Genomic DNA, 10,588 nt, shown 5'->3' with positions numbered 1-10,588 from the left:
CATGAGGGACCAATTATTGCTAGACATGTATAAACAAGTATAAATTGTGCACAACTCTTGCAGATAAAGCGCATTTTTTTAACCGAAATAGCTTTTGTTTTGACATCACCAATGGATATATTTCTTGCAGACGTCTCAATCGCCCTTTGTGAGTACGCGCTTCCGACAATCCGTTCTTGAGGTATAAGGGAATATACCCGATCACGATAAGAGGTCAAGGAGAAGGGCTATGGTTGGTAGAAATTAATTCCTGTCGTTGAGACCTTTCATTAGAGTACCATGAAGGATAAAACTAGTTCCTCCCCCCTCAACCCCGTACTGATAAGAGGACAAAAAGAAGGACAGTAGTTGGTAGAAAACGGTTCCTTTCGTTGAGACCTTTAATTAGAATACAATGAGAGATAAAATCCATTTTTAACCCCCCCCCCCCACACAGGCCCTGTCGCTCACTGATATCGAAAAAGAGTCGCACGGGAAACCTTTCATTAGAATACCATGAAGGGTAGAACTCCTATCTGAGACCAATTGGTTGTCGTATGTAAAAGTTATGCACGTTTTACTTTCAAAAACAGCATCTCATGAAATCATTCATGGGGGGCCCCCCTTTTAGACAGCGAAATGTGATGGCCATCTGGCACACCTTCAAGGTGTAGGCTACCTACTGCAAAAATTCCAGGACTCTAGGACCATTTCTCTAGAAGTAGTTCAAAACGGTGGAAGTGGGTCCGGACGGACGGACGGACAAAACGCAAACAATAGCACATTTTTTTAATTCTTAAAAAATGCGCTAAAACGTAGTTGAAGTTTAGTTTTCGTCGGGTCCGTTTCGGGTTTTAGTCTTGGCGACTATATTAAGACAAATTAGGTTATCATATTGCAAAAGAAAGCTGTGCCGCCAATTCGACGAAATTGTTGTCGTGTGTGCCTTTAAATTCTTTTCGAATTACCTTTACGAGTAAAACTTGCGTATTTATGCAAAAGAGGAACTTCGTTGTGTAGAGAAATCGACTGATATATTTTTAACCGTGAATGTCCTTCGTCGTAATACGTGAGCGAATTTTCCGTTTTGGTTATTTAACCAGCGTGATCGCTGTTAAATACATTTTTCCACGAAAGCATTGGGGTCAAAAGTACAGAACGTTCATTGCGTTTATACTTGTGGTTAGTTGCTAACTAAATTTGTCCGGCTCTCTTGTTTATGTTTGGCGATAATAAAATGCTGCGTTAAACGGCAACCGGTAAAAAGGATAAAGACGATTAATTAGTGCTTTTGTTAGCTGTCAAAACCCTAGTATACAAGGGTCAAACTGACATTTCCATACTGCGAAACACTGGTAAATTATATCAACGATTAAACTAAATTTCGAGAAACCTGAAGCCAAGCTTGTTCCTGAATCAAATTGTCAACCATCTTTCACAATTCACCTTCCGATTTATAAGGCGATACAAAAGATTAAGGCGTTCCACCATCCAATTTTTCGAATTGCTGCTACCTTTTTTTATTAACATTTTGCAGAAGGTCTGTCATTTAAATTTTCCAATTATTTTTAGAATTGGCGAGTAAATTATATATTTTGACATATTTTGTTTATAAATTAAAATGAAAACTAAATTATTCTCCTTGTCATCGCTAGCTTAAACGTATGTATTTTTCTAACAATTGAATTCACAAAAACCTGATTATGAAAAATGAATGTTGTTCAAAATAAGTATACCGGGTCAGGTAAAAAAGTTATCGGACCTAATCTCATTTTTGAACGAAACACTCTGTATATTCTAATAAAAAAAAATAAAATAGCATATTAAATTCTTTTTTCAAAAATATAACCGACTAGGGGTGATAACAGATTCGAAAAAATTTAAAAAATATCCAGATAAAAAAATTCAAAAAGATTCAAATGGTTCAAAAAATACAAAATTTCAAATCAAAATCTTTTTGAATCAATATTGAATTTTCCACAATTTCTACCATATATGTACAAGGTGTTCCATTTAAAAAATGAGGTTACGTCCGATAACTTGTTTACCTGACCCCGTATACTTACTTTGAAAACGACGCATAATAATGTATAAATCTTTCTTTATAAGGATTGTTGAATCCAATAACTAAGAAAATATGGTACGTGTTATTCTGAAATTGACATTTTTTTGATTTCCCCCCGTACTCTTAAGCGATTTTTTGATTTTACCATTTCAAGAAAGAGCGCATAGCGCCTATTTTACTTTTTTGGATAGCACTGACGATTGTGATATCCTGTTAACGTGTCGAAAATGGGACACCCTGTACATGAACAAAATATTTGCATAAAGAGAGCAGAATAAGTCAGAATGTGTCTGATTTTCTGTTATCCTTATACAAAAATATAAAAAATACGTGTAATGTAACCAAAATCACACGGTGTTCACTAATACTAGCTGTATCTCCTTGGGTATCTGTTATCCTGACAAAGAAAATGTAAAGAGAACATAATTGGGCCGAAGGTCTTACCTAGATACATTTTAAGAGAATATGTACCTTAGCACACAGATTTGGAGTCGCTACTTGAGAGAAACTTTGTTTTTTAGTGATCTTAATAAAAGAAAGTAAATTAAAGCCCATAGCTAAGACTGCTCGTCAAGAAATTATGTCATAAATACGCCTTCTTGCAAGCATGTAATCCTGTTAACATTTGTTGTATTTAGAAAACATAAAACACGAAGAGGTGAGTTAGTGAAATTCCTAAATGTCGTCGTTCCTTTTGTACATATAGTCCTGTTACAATATTAAAACGCAGAAATGCTATTAGGACAACATAAAACCTGAAGAGACCGACAGGAAAAACCTTGTTTATGAAGCAGTGTAGGAGGTGGCATTTGCCTCTGTAACGAAAGTTAGAATAATGAACATGTTTTATCTATTAATAACTATCTGCACCTACTTGCGTTTTTTTGGGACCAGAATTCTTTAATTAGAAATATGTACCAGGAGAACATATAAACAAGTATATGTATTTTGAGTATGAAGCACTGTCATCTGCTGCCTGTTCTCTGATGCCGATACTATCTTTATAGTAAGAATTTTCTCAAGACGCAACCAAAGGAATATTTACCCTTTACGTTCATGTAGTCCTGCTACACAACTTGGGACAGAATTTGATACCAAGAAAATATATGAACGAATTTTGCACCTTTTTTTCATTCCTGTAGGATTTGTCAGTGGAAAGCTGTTTGCAAAATAGGCATTTCTGCGCCCCTGGTAGTATTTCTCAAAGAGATTGCGATCAGAAGATGATGCTACACCTGCCTGTGTTTCCGTTATCCTGAAACAAGAATTCGAAAAGGAATATTAATGTCGAGCGAGGTTTTTTACATTTCTGCAATCCTAATACAAGTCTCCAAAGAGAAACTTCTATCGGGAGAGAACATAATACGTACGAGGTTCTGCAATTACATGCTACCCGCCGCCTTTTTGTCTCTGTTATCCTGACACATGAATTATTCCATTATTCCACAAAACATCTCTTAGCACATTCATCATAATTTTTGAAGGTAATGTTTAGGTCTGAGAAAGAACAAGGTGGTACAGAATACCTCTCCGCTCCCAATCTCTCCTCATTTCCTGGGGGATAAATTATTGCTTTTCCTGGTGGTACACCATATCCCCAGACTTCTATATTTCTTCAAAAACGCCTCTTAGCTTTGTACCTTGTACCTTCCACCTTGTACTTTGTACCTTGTACCTTGTACCTTGTACCTTGCACCTTGTACCGTGCACCTTGTACCTTGTATCTTGTACTATGCACCTTGTAATTTGCACCTTGTACTTTGCACCTTGTACTTTGCACCTTGTACCTTGTACATTGCACCTTGTACCTTGCACCTTGTACCTTGCACCTTGTACCTTGCACTTTGTACCTTGCACTGCACATTGTACCTTGTACTCTATACCTTATACTTTATACGTTCCTTATCAATTGTGGGTAGAATTCTTCCAGGTTCTCCTTGATGTATGTGTTGGTAGCTACCATTGAATCAGAAAATTCAATGTAGCTACCATAATCCTTTTGATTGATCTCTTGTGTGGTTCTGAAGACACCGGGAATACCCTAAGTCGGTGCCCAATCGCTCCAAACAGGCAGTGCGGATATATAAAAAACGACGGGGCTGCCAATTTCTGCGGATATTAAGAGAGATTCTGGCGGTTCAAAAGTGAGTGCGATGGGGTTGTTAAATTTCTTATTGACGAGATGGTATGGAATGGCATAAATCAAAGACTCCATTCGCCCACCTGAATGCACACGAGGACAAAGCACAAATCTGTTTCTGTCTTAAATCGTAAGTTTACAATCGAATTTTCAATTACCACCCGTACGAAACTAATCACAAACTGTCTACAAATTTAATTTCCTTAAGCGACATTGTTTATGGCTAATGAGGATTTCAGCGGAGTGGGCCGTCAGTGTCAACCTTCGTGATGATTGCTTTCTCGTGGCAATATTCATAAACATCTCTTGCGCGTTGAAAAATACGAGGCGACAGCGCTGCGGAGTTCCCGCGTGGTTCGGAAGCGGGACCGCTTCTTTTTCTACGGAATTCTTTGTATTTGCCCGAAGGATTTTACCCACCGCGTGAGTCTAGGGCCGTTTTCCCTCACTGGCTAGCTGCACACTTAGGTGTTAATTATTAGGTCGTTGGCCTCCAAAGCGCAGATGTTGCCGATCGTATTGATCCTTTATTAATTATCACTTGTACAGTGCGGCGATTGGAAGTGTTTCTAAATCTCGCCGAAAACTTGGCATGTCAATGGGCAATAAATTTGTGAGGATCGCTCCGAGCTTAATTATGACGATTATGTTAATTGCGAATGATTTACGGCGCATCGTTCCTCAAATTTGAACGTCGAGATGTTGGCGCTTCCAAAATTTCGTTCTTATTTACGACCTCGGGTCACAAATAAATTCGACGAGTCCCACTCGCTCGGATCGTGTTCGAAATTTAAATTGTTTACTTGTAAATGGTCCGTTCGATCCGTGTCGCTCACAAATCATGGCGGGTAGTTAAAATATTAGAGAGGCGAGATTATGAAATCGTTAACTAATAAATGTATAATGGAACAGGACTTGCACGAAACGATAAACTACGGACTGCGGAGGAGATATGTAGTGTACGGTCGTGCGTGCGTACTAAATTATCATCGGGTTTATAAAATGCCTCCTTAAAACAGTACATTCACCCCCTAGAAATAATGTAGAAGTCAATTGATTACTACATGGAGAACTCGTCGTTGCGGTTTACATAATAGGTAATGAAAAAATTACAGATTTCGCAACCACATTGGAAATGATTTTTTGTCGTGAGTTTTCTCCCATTTCTGTCAGCGCGCGCAGTCCTTGTCGGAAACTCGTATTCGATTCTTACTTTGTAAGCAATTACACGCCATTAAGTTACTTGACATTTTTTGTCTACCATTTTATGGGATATACTGGTGTTGTATTAAGATTAGTGAAGTTTCTCTCTTATTATCTTACTTCCAAGCTTCGCTGACGCATTTTTGCGGATTTGTCTTACAAGTTTAAGGCCGTTTACGGTATGTTATCAATTACGCTTACCTTGAATAACCATTTTTAGGCTGCTTCTAGCTTCTTACTTTGGATTTACTAATTGCTTCCTGATTATCTACCCGATTGTGCCGCTAACAACGATATTTCTAAGTGGAAACGATGAATTTTGGATTTTTGCAATATGGTGCTAGGACAATTCCATTGAAATTTCAACGCCATTATAAGTTAAAAACGCCATAGATATTTGTACCTTATCGACTGAAGAGTTACCCGCGATTTCAAGCGAAATTAAACAACCGAATTGAACTGGTGACCCAATTATGCGAAGTTCGTTGACCTACGTTCCGATTGTTACTCCGAAACCTTCATCACAAGGACCTATATAACGAGACGTGTGGAGGTGGTACTGTGTAAATTGTTCATATATACCCCAATACTACGTTTTCAATATTCATTTTTGTTAGTTTGCTGTATGTCATCCTTCATATTAACTACTTTTGTTCGAAGTAAATTTCTACAATTTTTAATTAACATTATGTATTTTGCTCCGAAGAACTTGCTCGTGTAAATTTGTTTGCATTTGAATTGATAAGATTGCTTTGCTATTGAATAGAGATTAAGTTATTTATACATTTGATAGGATTTTTCTTAAAACTTAATGTCACTTTTTGATATCTCATACCGAGGACCAACCCTTAGTCGAATCAAATTTTGATCTGCCGTAAGCCATTTGAATTTTTGATTCTTTTGAGTATTGATTGCAATTCTACGTATAAGAATAACCCCTCGTGTCAGACGTTAACCATTGCTTATGCGATATATGTATTGTCATTGAATAAAAACACTATAAGAAGCCTAACGCTTATGGAAGAAAGCGCGACAAATCTCACAAATCCCCTTGCACCCGCATTGGTTGTGACCACCGAACTCTCTTTGCGGTAAATAGGAGGAAAGCAAACTCTCATTCTTCTCAGTTCAAGAATCGACTCTATTGACAGTGTTCCCATTATATTCTCAGTTCAAACTCTGTCGCGCTTTATTTCCACGGGGTTAGGCTTCTTATAGTGTTTTTATTCAATGGTATTGTGCAACGCGAATCATTACCCCTCTTATTTTTTGGTTTGTGTGTCTGTCCGTTTACAGATTTGCAGTTTCGCGTCCTCTTGAGCTCAACAGGTTGCGATCGGAAGTTCAAAGGTAAATTTAGTTATTTTCGTCCGTTTACCCTTTTAACGTTAGATTACATTTTGGTTTTCGATATTAGCGAATTGTGATTATTACTCTGTTACTCCGTTATTTCTGCGGAAGCCTATTTTGACAAATACTGTAAGGTAACAATGTACCCGTGCCTTTATTTATGGGAGCGTGTAAACGCTCCTTTACAAATGCACTACATTGACATCTATGTCGCTAACTAATCATTAATGATAACATAATCAAGTGTCATTTCCACTTCCTAGTCGTAGGCCTAATCATGGCTGTATAAAAGGAGGATCCCTTGAGTTTAGAAGACACTTCTATCCTGTCATTTGATGACCGAAAACCTGAATCCAGACCCGAAACTGATAATCATTCATCCGATTTCCCGTTTGCATTCGATACCGTTTCCGTTCCGCTTATATCCTTAACCCACCTGTCCCTGCACCCTTAACCTCGCCATTCATTAGAAATCATCCAGTCCTTGAAAGACGAACCCTCAAACACCCGGAAGTTCGATAACTGTGGGGCCTGTGACCCGCATGTAGCCAGCTCCCGCTTGCTTGATTTAGTCGTAAGGTTGTGAACGTTAAGCGGAGGTAGTGGCCGTGTCACATCTTGCTTTTCGTTACCATACTATCACCAGTCCCTTAGATACGAGGCGAGTCAAAGTACGGGAACTGAGAACTGTGGGGCCTTCGACCTGCATTCCTCCAGTTTGCGACCGTTGATTCTGCTTCAACCTCGAGCGTGGTGTGCGGGGGTAGTGGCCGTGTCACATCCTGTGTACCACCTCTAGCATAAGTACCATACCGCACTGACGGGCCGAGTATTCGGAAGTGCTGGTGTCATTCACCTGGAATAGAACCCGGCGGCACCAATCATTCGCACCCCGATTCATCGATAGCTTACCAACTCCCGGATAAAAACCCGCTAATCGATAAACTTACAGCTACCGCCAAATTAGAGTACCGCTGAGCCGAGGCGATCCGCTCCGACATCTCGACACCTGAGATCGCCGCCATTGCCCTTTTACCGCAACCCGAGGCAACGGCATAGCAGAATACTACCGTATCGACAACACCAGGGATACCAACTAAATAATAATTCTATATTCTGTGGTATAGATACACGGGGGAACCGGATCCAGGTTAAAACGTCCCACGCCTAACGTCTTGGCTTCTCGGCGAGTTATCCGGACGAATTGTCCATTTCCCACCGGGATGGAAATTCTCCTCCGATTGCGCCTTTGTTTCCTGGTCAAAGGAGGGACTCCTTCGAGCTGGCTATGGGTTGGTTTAGGTACGTAGTCCTTGGGTTCTACTCCTTCGGGTAACCTTTGTATCCCTAGGTTAGTTACACCTCCTATGAAGGGAGCGACTTCTTCACAGATGCGTGCCAACTCTCCGGGAGGTGATGGTAATATTGCAGTTCCACTAGGACCCAGATACTCATCTAACCAATTTGATTCTAATTGGGGAAGTATTTCCATAGCGCCGGCTGGACTCTCGCCCTTTGTCACTATTGGTGAGGGACATAGACCAATCATAGTTAGTGGTGATGGTGTTTTTGCTGCAGGTCTCAACTCGCTGACATCCGGACTGCCGAATAATCTTTCCATCCTGCTGGTCAAGCTTTCCACCTGCTTCGTAGTTGGAGAAGGGTACGTCTTTAGGAGTTTTCTTGAGAGGACCGCCTTAGGTCCTGTATCCGTTGCCTGGAACCTCCCTGGCATCCATGGACACACCCGAACTTTCTTGTTTCTCACACGTCTTGCTACTGGAGCCATACTTGCTAAACTGTCTTCCTCCATCTCTTGCTCCGGGTCTTGTAGGATGTCTTCCCCTCCATGTGCCTGGACGTTATCCTCTTGGTGGGGATCCACAACTGGTTTCACGTCTTTCACATGGACTCTTTGAGTTTTCCTTCTATTTGGATCAATAATTACCTCTATTATTACTGGAGAAATAATTTTCCGGATTTCGTAAGGTCCCTCATATTTCGGTGTTAATTTACTCATTATTCCTTTACCTTTGTTGGAGAGTGTGTGTTGTTTACAGTAGACTTGTTCTCCTACTCTTGGTTTATACGGTCTTCTGCGAAGATTATAGTACCTTCTTTGGTTTTCAAATGCTTGTACTAAGCTGTCTCTCGCCAATTGCCGCATTTGTTCCAGTCTTTCCATCATTTCGGCCTGCTCCTGAGGTTCCAATGCGGTACTATTGTCTTCTCCTTGAACTTCCCTTATTAAACTGCTAACTGGCAGAAGCTCCCGTCCAAAATTTAGAAAGGCGGGGGTAAATTTTGTGGAGTTATGTCTTACCGAGTTTACAGCGAAAGCTATTTGCTGCAGCTGAGCGTCCCATTTCTTTTGCTCATTTTTCGTTGTTTGAGCAATCATTGTCCCTATTACCTTATTTGCCCTTTCTACTGGGTTAGCTTGTGGTGAATACGGAGCAGTTAAACGATGTTTAATTCCCCATTCCTTTAAGACCGTCTGAAAGGTGCGTCCCACGAATTGAACGCCATTGTCTGAAACAATTACTTTAGGACATCCGTACCTATATATAATCTGCTCCTGTAATACACGTGCGACGACTGCTGCCGATGCTTTTCTAATTGCCTTAATTTCTACCCACTTCGTAAACCTATCTTGGAATACCAATGCATAACAGTTACCTAAGCTAGACCTTGGAAAAGGACCGATTAAATCTGTGCTTACCACTTCCCACGGCTGGTTTACCTTGGAGTAATACATCTCCCCCATGGGAGCCTGTGTGGTACTCTTGTATCTTAAACAGGTTTCACATTTCCTGACGTAATTGATAATATCTCGGGTACTTCCTGGCCAGTAGTACCTTTGGAATGTCCTGGCAATAGTTTTGGCTACACCCATGTGTCCGGCGGCTGCTTCGTCATGACATTCTTCTATCACTCTTCGTCTCTGTCCTTTTGGGACACACAGCTTCCACGACGTGGTAAAACCTTCTGCCACCTCTGGTGTCGATGCCGGAAAGGATCGATAAAGTGCCTCCTCTTCTACGCGATAATCTGGATATTTATTTGGATGTGCTTGTACCTTTTGTTTCATCTTTTTGTACCAGTTGCATTCTTCGTTCTCTGGTCCATTTGGGTCGTTTAAGGCCGCCACTCCGGGTATTTCTTTATCCTCTTCGTATTTTCGTGACAGGGCGTCTGCTACCTTATTTAACTGACCTTTCCTGTAAATAATTTCAAAATCATATTGTTGAAGGCGGAGAATCCATCTGGCTAGTCTGGACGTGGGTTTCTCCATACTCTGCAACCACTTCAGGCTTCTGTGATCCGTTATGATTTGAAAATGGTAGCCTTCTAAGTAGCTCTTCAGTTTTTCCACGGCCCACACAACCGCTAGGCACTCCTGCTCGATTGTCGAATAATTTTTCTCCGCTGCGTTGAGAGCTCTACTAATGTATGCTATCACCTTTTCTTCACCCTGCTGTTGCTGGGTCAACACTGCTCCTATCCCCGTGTTGCTGGCGTCTGTCTGTAATGTAAACATTTTCCCGAAATCTGGACATGTAAGTATCGGTGCTGATGTGAGTTTTTCTTTTAGCTTTTGAAATGCCTCCTCTTGCGTAGGTCCCCACTGAAATTTTATACCTTTTTTCAGGAGATTGGTGATTGGTTGTGCCAGTTTTGCAAAATTGGGGATGAACTTCCTATAATATGAGGTTAATCCCAGGAATCTTCGAACAGATTTCGTGTTACGTGGATGCTCCATCATAGTTATGGCCTCTACTTTTTCAGGATCGGGTTGAATTCCCTTACGGTTTACCAGGTGACCTAAATACTTGAGTTCTGTCCTACAA

At 40.5% G+C, this 10,588-nt stretch overlaps 1 long non-coding RNA gene across 1 annotated transcript; it reads right to left on the bottom strand.

The window, feature by feature from the left end:
* Positions 1–6,867: 6,867 nt before the first annotated feature.
* Positions 6,868–7,867, bottom strand: LOC116180793. Its single transcript, XR_004147161.1, has 2 exons — positions 7,650–7,867; positions 6,868–7,593 (listed from the first exon to the last, which is right to left on the bottom strand). It is a non-coding gene; the product is annotated as an uncharacterized LOC116180793 (long non-coding RNA).
* Between the last annotated feature and the right edge of the window lie 2,721 nt (positions 7,868–10,588).

The sequence above is a fragment of the Photinus pyralis genome, unplaced genomic scaffold, assembly GCF_008802855.1.
Source record: "Photinus pyralis isolate 1611_PpyrPB1 unplaced genomic scaffold, Ppyr1.3 Ppyr1.4_LG9, whole genome shotgun sequence".
In the NCBI taxonomy this organism is placed as follows: domain Eukaryota; kingdom Metazoa; phylum Arthropoda; class Insecta; order Coleoptera; family Lampyridae; genus Photinus; species Photinus pyralis.
Note: the sequence above shows the minus strand (reverse complement) of the source record. Positions and strands in the feature narration are given on the sequence as shown.